Source organism: Nelumbo nucifera, chromosome 8 (assembly GCF_055504915.1).
Source record: "Nelumbo nucifera cultivar China Antique chromosome 8, China Antique-T2T, whole genome shotgun sequence".
NCBI lineage: Eukaryota > Viridiplantae > Streptophyta > Magnoliopsida > Proteales > Nelumbonaceae > Nelumbo > Nelumbo nucifera.
Window position 1 is genome coordinate 45,914,627 of NC_142656.1, and position 7,894 is coordinate 45,922,520.

A 7,894-nucleotide genomic window follows, 5' to 3' on the forward strand; every position below is an offset into this window, starting at 1 on the left:
TGGATGTTCCATTTTGACTTTTATGTTGAAGGGAAAGGTTTAGAAGGATACCTGAATGGAACTATCACTAAACCAAGTGAGATCGAGGCCAAGGCTTTACAATAATGGAAGTTGGATAACAGTAAGCTTGTTTCTTGGATTCTGAGTTCTATTGATTATCATATATCTGTACCTATGAGGAGAATGAAAACAGCTTATGAGATGTACTCGTATCTGGAAAAAGTTTATCAACAGTCCAACGTATCTAAACAGTACCAGATAGAATAAAAAATATTTGCCTACAGCCAAGGAGATAAAAGGATACAAGAATATTATTCAAGTTTTCTTGATTTGTAGGCTGAATATGAAATTATCCATATTGAACCCTCGGACCTAGCATAGTGTGTGAAATATCTCTAGAAACACTTTGAGAAGAGGAAGGTAACTCAATTCTTGATGAGACTTGGACTTGAATATGAGATAATCAGGTCCAACATTCTGAGTAGGGGAACACTTCCAGATCTGGATTCTATTTTAGGGGAACTTCTGAGAGAAGAGACTAGGCTTCTCACTGCAGTTGGATTTGATGGGAAGATGATTGGAGTTGGGATGGGAACAGCCTTTGTTGCTCATGGAGGTAAGAAGTCAACCTCCAAGGACTTCTCCAAAACTCAGTGCTATGAGTGTAAGGGTTTTGGACACATTGCATCTCACTGTAAGAAGAAGAATGTGTGCACCTATTGCAAGCAATATGGTCACATCATTCCAAACTGTCCAGTCCGAGCAGCTAAGGGTTCTCAAAAAAAGACTCAGCCCCAGGCCTATCCAGTAACAGATGGACAGGCAACTAACATTGTATCCACCAAGGGTGATTCTTTAGTGAAAGGTGGTTCAACTGGTGTTATGGATGAAGAAAAGATTCGGTAATTTGTATCTTCTGCTATTTCCTCTGCTTTCTCTGCTATTGGCTTGTCTAGTAAGTTCTTTGCATATTGTTCTTCCCCTTCACATGCTTGGATTATAAATTCAGGTGCCACCAATCATATGACAGGAGCCTACCTTAATTACGCAAATCCATCCACTAAAACTCACGCAAATCCACGCAAATCCTTCCCTCTCCAAAACCCTCTTAGTACCCAACCTTACTACTAATCTGATTTTTGTTGGCCAACTTGTTGATGAAGGAAATGTTCTCACGTTTTCTCATGATGATTGCTTGATACAGGACCGATACACTGGGAAGGTGAAAAGGAAGGGGCGTAGGCTGGGCTGTCTATTTGCGCTGGAGTTTGAGAAGTCTCAATCAGGAGCATCCTCGGCTTTTCTTAGTTCTTCTTTGTCTGATTCTCTATTGAGTTATAGAAATAATATTTGGGATTTATGGGATAAACGATTGGGTCATCCATATTCTCAAAAATTAAAGCTTTTGTTTGACTCTGGTTTGGTTAAGAATAAAATTCCTCCTATTCATACTTTTGATGTCTCTTGCATTGCGTGTTGTTTGAGTAAAAGTCATGTTTTACCATTTCTTCACACTTTTGAACATGCCACTAAACCTTTTGAGATAATACATAGTGATGTTTGGTCTACTTCTATTACTTCACGATTGGGATACAATTACTTTGTATTGTTTATAGATGATTGTACCAGATATACTTGGATTTATTTTCTACTGCACAAATCAAAGGTCTTTGGCACATTTAAATTATTTCATACTATGGTGCAAAATTGCTTCAAGTGCAATGTGACTATACTCTGCTCAAATTCAGGGGGAGAATGTACAGATGGAAACTTTCGGAACTACTTGAGGAGTTATGGAATTCAGTCTCAATGTAGCTGCCCAAACACTCCACAACAGAATGGTGTACCTAAACGGAAGAATGGACATATCCTCAGTGTTGTGCGGACATTACTATAGGAATCCCATACTCCAACTTCGTTTTAGGTAGAAGCAGCCAGTACAGTCGTGTATTTGATCAACTATCTTCCTTCCTCTGTTCTCCGCAACAATTCTCCCTTCCAAAAACTTTTTGGTCATCCCCTAGGTTTCTCTAGTCTTCATGTTTTTGGTTGCCTTTGTTTTGTACATCTTCCTGTTCGTGAATGATCTAAATTAACTACTCAATCTGCTATGTGTACCTTTGTGGGATATAGTCCTAACCACAAAGGATTTTTATGTTATGACCATGCTATTCGTCGTATTCGGATTTCCCGGAATGTTGTGTTTCTTAAACATATTTCATTCTTTGTTGGGATTGCTAGATTGTTCGCTCCTTCCATCTCTATTTTGCAAGACTTTGATTCAGACAACACTACTACTTCCTCGATTGAGAGAGATTTTCTCGTCTTCACCCGCAAGCGGCTAAGGGTGTAAACGAATCGAATTTGAATCAGATCAAGCAATATCCGAATTCGAATCCGATTGACTATTCGATTCGATTCGAATTTGAAGAATTAATTATTTTAGGTCATTAAGAAATATATAAAATAAATATTTTATTTATATAAATTATTTATATAATTTAATTATTATATATATAAATCATAGTTGTCAAGGCGTCACCTAGGCGACTAGGTGCTTTTCAAAGAGCACCTTGCCTAAACGCCAAGAAAATTTGTATTAGGTGCATGCTTAGGGGCCTGAAACACATATATAATATAAAATATTTATTAAATAAAACTAAATATAAATATATAATATTTTATTGGTTGGTTTTAGTTTTTATAATAGGAATTGTTGCATGTAATCATGTTTTTGTTGGAAGTAAAAACAAAATAATCGCAAGGGTTTCACTTTGACAAAAGAATCGAACTAAGGAAGAGGAGAAAACAACAGGCCTCCATCGTTCCGACACAGTCCTCTAAGTCCAGGTGAGTTAATCAGTTTCCTCCTTCGTTTTGTTCTCTTCTTCCACTGATTTAAAACAGTGGTTACACCCCATTTTTCTCCTCTTTTTGTTGAACTAAAACCATTCTTCTTTCTTCGTTTGAATCATATTATTGGATTAAAACAGGGGCTCTGCCCCCTTCTTTTGTTCTTAAATTTCTTGCGTGTTTTTAGTTTTTTTCCCTCATTATTGGTGTCTGAAACAGGGGCTTTGTCCCTTCTTTTATTCACCATATTCTTCTTTTATTTTAGTTTTTTTTCACCAACTTTTCTAGATCTAGAACAGGGGCTCCGCCCCCTTCTTTTGTTCTTAACTTCTTGCATTCTTCAAATTTTTTTTTGTTCTCATCATTGGTGTCTGAAACAGGGGCAGAGCCCCTTCTTTTCTTCTTCATATTTTTTCTTTTATTTTAATATTTTTTTAACCAGCTTTTTTGGGTCTAAAATAGGGGCTCCGCCCCTTACTTTTCTTCATTTTCTTATTTTATTTTAATAATTGTTCTCATCAAGAAACATAAGCAAAAAAATAAGTGCAGAATACATAAAACCAAAAAAACTAGTTCAGAAGGGGTAGAAATCCATCGGTTTCTTATTTTTAAATTTCATCGCCTAGGTGAGGGCTAGGCGCCTAGGCCATGGTCGCCTAGCCTCGCCTTGGCGCCTTGAAAACTATGATATAAATTATATAAAACATTTAAAAATTTTATATATTATATATAAGAATTAAATAATCGGTCGAATTTGGATATTTATCGAATCGAATCAGGTCATATCCGAATTCGAATCCGATTAGCTATTCGGTTTGAACAGGATATCCGAATTTGACCGATTAGATATTTGAATTATCCGAATTTGATTCAATTATGTCGAATCTCGAATTCGAAATTAAATTTTCAAATACCGTTGACACCCCTACAAGTGGCTATGTGCCCCAGCTCCTGCACCTACAACCCCCCTTGGGTCCCGATATGCCTGTTTATAGGTGTTTCGCGACCCCACTATTTTCTAATGAAAAATATAGGTATTAAACTCCCCAAAAACCAAATTTTGAAAAAAAAACATATTTCCGCGTGGTTCAAAGTACCAATACGCTTTTGTCGATACACAGAGGCGCATGGATACTTTGAACCATGTCTGTACCCCTTGTAAGTGACACGTTGACCCAAGATCCTCCTATTTCAAATGGTAGTTCTGTTATTCCAATTCGTCATTCTACTCGTATTTCTCGACCCCTTGACCACTATGGTTTTCCTTCAAACCATAGTTCCTTTTTTGTTGTACTTTCTTCCACAGATATCCCTAGATCTTATCAGCAAGCCACTAGAAGTTCTAGGTGGAAAGAAGCCATGGATATCGAAATTCAAGCCCTCCATGAGAATGAAACTTGGGATCTTGTGTCAGCTCCTCTAGATGCTTCTATTGTTGGAAGTCGTTGGGTCTATACGATCAAACTGAAGTCAGATGGTTCCCTTGATCGATATAAGGCCCAGTTAGTTTCCCAAGGATACAGTTAGGAATATGAGATTGATTATGAAGAAACTTTTGCCCCGGTTGCTAAGATCACCATAGTTCAGACTCTTCTAGCCATATCTGTTGTTCATTCCTGGACTATCTACCAACTAGACGTGAAGAATGCTTTTCTTCATGGTGAACTGAAGGAGACAGTCTACATGAAGCCTCCACCTGGATATTGCAGTGATTCTTCATGTGTCTGTCACCTAAAGAAGTCCCTATATGGTCTGAAGCAAGCACCCATGGCTTGGTTTGAGCGCTTCCAGGATGTTGTTGTTGCAACTGGGTATAATCAGAGTTCCTCTAACTACTCTCTCTTTGTTAAGAGAAGACCCCAGGGTATCACTATCCTCCTATTATGTTGATGACATGCTTTTAACTGGGGATGATCATGATGGCACTTGTGAGCTGAAGTCCTTACTTCATAACTCCTTTCACATGAAGGACCTGGGCCCCCTTCTTGGGTTTGGAGGTCTGTCGTAGCAGTCGAGGGTATTTCATTTGTCAGCAAAAATACACCTCTGATCTCGTCAAATTAGATAGAATTACTGATGAGAAACATATTGATACCCCTCTGAAGCTAAATGTAAAGCTGTCTAAATCCGAAGGCCTAATTCTTCCTAATGCTACTTTGTACCGTCAACATGTTGGCTCTCTGATCTATCTCACTATGACCCGGCCTGATATTTCACATGCTATTCAGGTCGTCAATCAATTTGTTTTTGCCCCGCGGCAACCTCATATGACTATTGTTCGCCACATCATCCGTTATGTTAGAAACAACCTCTCAAGGACTACTTTTCTCTTCCTCATCATCCATACAATTGAGGGTTTATGCTGATGCCGATTGGGCTAGTTCCCTGACACTCGTCGATCCACTATTGGGTGGTGCGTCTTCATGGGTGACTCTCTCATCTCCTAGAAGTGTAAGAAACAGCAAACTGTCTCCAAGTCTTCTACTGAAGCTGAGTATAGAGCTATGTATTCTGCCTGTAGCGAGATCGTTTGGTTGAAGTCTCTTTTCATGGATCTTAGTACTCAACTTCCTACTCCTATCCCTCTGTATGCAAACAACACCAATACTATCAAGATCGCATCTAATCCTGTCTTCCATGAGAGGACTAAATATATCATGGTGGCCTATCACTTTATTAGAGACCTTCTTGTTGCAAGCTCTATATCTCTTCCTCATGTAGCCTCTCACATGCAGATTGCCAACATCTTCACCAAGGCCATGACTAAAAGTCGACACCTCATTCTAGTGGGCAAAATGATGTTGATGTCTACCCATCAGTATGAGGGGGTGTGAAGATATATCTTGATGTACATTATTAGAATAGTCCTTGTTGTACAGTATAATATTCTTATTATTTTATTTGTTCTTTTTATCTTTCAGCCTTGTAAGGGCATTATTGTAATTGTACATATCTTTTATCTCTTAAATATAAAAGAGGCTCTTTGGGGTGGGGATCAACTATTTTTGACACCCTTAATTCTGTTCTCTTCTTGCTCTCAAATTCAGTTTACAAATAAAACAGATATTCAATCCATGTTGTTTTCTATTTTACTTTCCATCTTGGATATTTATCATATAAAGTTAATAACCTTCCCTAAATGCTAATTGATATGAAACTGCTCTATTAAATACTTATTACAGTAGTATTATTTTTGAAAATGATGAAATTAATATATGTAAAAGATTTTTATCTTTTAGATGTGATGATTTGCCATATTTTTAGAGGAAAATGTTCTTAATAAAGAGAATTGCTATTTTTTTTCAATTAATATACATGATATATGGTATATAAAACTAAGGAACTAGCCAAAAGTTAGTTCTTTATATTATAAAATTCTTATCACCTAGGCGTCACCTAGGCACCCCAGTGTCACCCACAATCGCCTAGACACTTCAAAATTATGCGATATGGTTACAATTTTCAGAACATTTGGAACAACTAGAGGTTTTCAGTTTTCAGATTTCAGATTGCAGATCCTCCATGCATCTTATCTTCCGTCAATTCCAATCCAAATTTTCAAGAGGAACACTTTGAATTATCAGTCAGGTCAAAGAACAATCTCTCTAGGTGGGAGCAATATTCATTCTCAATATCTTCCAAATTTCTGCAAGAGCTTGATACAAATTTGACTTAAGATGATTAATTGATCCAGTCCCTTACAGAACCAAGACTAATGAACAAATCAAAACCTCAACAAGAAATCATTTCCACAATCAAAATGTTTGAAAATCTCTGGTACTACATAGGCTGATTTGAAAATAGTTCCTTTTTTTGAAGAAGAAGAAGAAGAAGGTAAAGTAATAGTTCAATTTTCATGATCTTTCCAGCCTTGTAGGTTAGGTTTGCAACTCTACTTTTGAATTGCACTTCTAAAATTAAAAATACATTTTACTTTTGGTTGTCTAGAACTTGGACATCAGCTTAATATCTCTGGAGCATTCATGTTAAACTTTCCTAACTCTTAGCACATCCTACCGTGGAAGTAGAGAATCAATTTGTGGCAATTCTTGAGATTTTGCAGGCAAAGTTGCACGTTAAACATTTAATGTATTAGATGCAACTCAGGCGAGTTATCTACAAAGTAAAATCTCCAGTTCAGAGCCATCAATCCGATATCATAAATTTTGAATAATATGAGTTACAGCCAGCCCATCACCATCCCCACCATGGGAATCGAATCAACTTGGAAACAAAGAAACGCAGAAAGGACAGAACCGAGAAGCAATTCCACCATAATAACAGGCGAGAAAACTAGAAGCTTTCAATAAATTGAAAACAACAACCAACAGGGTCAAGACATAATTAAGAAACCATCAAAAGAAAAATAATCCCAAAAAACACCGGATTTGAACACCACCCGAATCAAACACAAATAGATTCAGAAGACAATAAAAGCAAGAGAATTTCGTTTCTGAAGCTAATACTTAGGCGACAAGCACATTAAACAGAGAACAGACGGATTTATTTGCTGAACATTAAAAAAGATTAATTGAATTACCCGTCTCAAGGAACGATCTCTAATGGATCGATCTAATTCCTCTTCTTCTCTATGATCTGCAGAAAAAATCGCAGCCAACCTCTCTCTCTCTCTCTCTCTCTCTCTCTCTAAACTTTGAAGAGACAGAGAAGATAACTTTTAAAATCACGACCACTTTTAGTGCTAAATTTCTTCCCCCCTCACACGGCGAGACCCTCTTCCTCTTAAAACCTTGACTTGACCCGAGTCATAAGCAACGCCAGGTGCGTGCATCTCTCTCTCCGACCCTACACCGAATGGAACTCAACCCAGGAGGCCAGGACAAGACAGCTTGGATCCAAACTCCGAAGTCTCCTCCCAACATGTCCTACTCCTACACACCTAGACACCTAGGCGGCGGGCGTCGCTGAATTGTGGCTCTCTGTCTCGTTGCTTGCTGGAATCCCGTATAACGGAACATCCAACTGCTCTAACTGTTATACGGTCTGACCAGACCAGATGGTCCAACCATCTCCGCATTAA

The 7,894-nt window shown here is 37.9% G+C and overlaps 1 protein-coding gene across 3 annotated transcripts in view; it reads right to left on the reverse strand.

Moving 5' to 3' along the window:
• Positions 1 to 7,616, reverse strand: part of LOC104609074 (glycosyltransferase BC10) — a 33,089-nt gene extending 25,473 nt beyond the window's left edge. Inside the window, exons 1-2 of one of the 3 annotated variants that reach the window (XM_088893306.1) lie at positions 7,394 to 7,616; positions 52 to 166 (exon numbers count right to left, since the gene is read on the reverse strand). The gene's annotated coding sequence lies outside the window, so the exon portion shown is untranslated. Of the gene's footprint in view, positions 1 to 51; positions 173 to 7,393 lie in introns of all 3 variants that reach the window. The other 2 variants (XM_010275285.3, XM_010275284.3) reach the window with 2 other exon arrangements.
• Between the last annotated feature and the right edge of the window lie 278 nt (positions 7,617 to 7,894).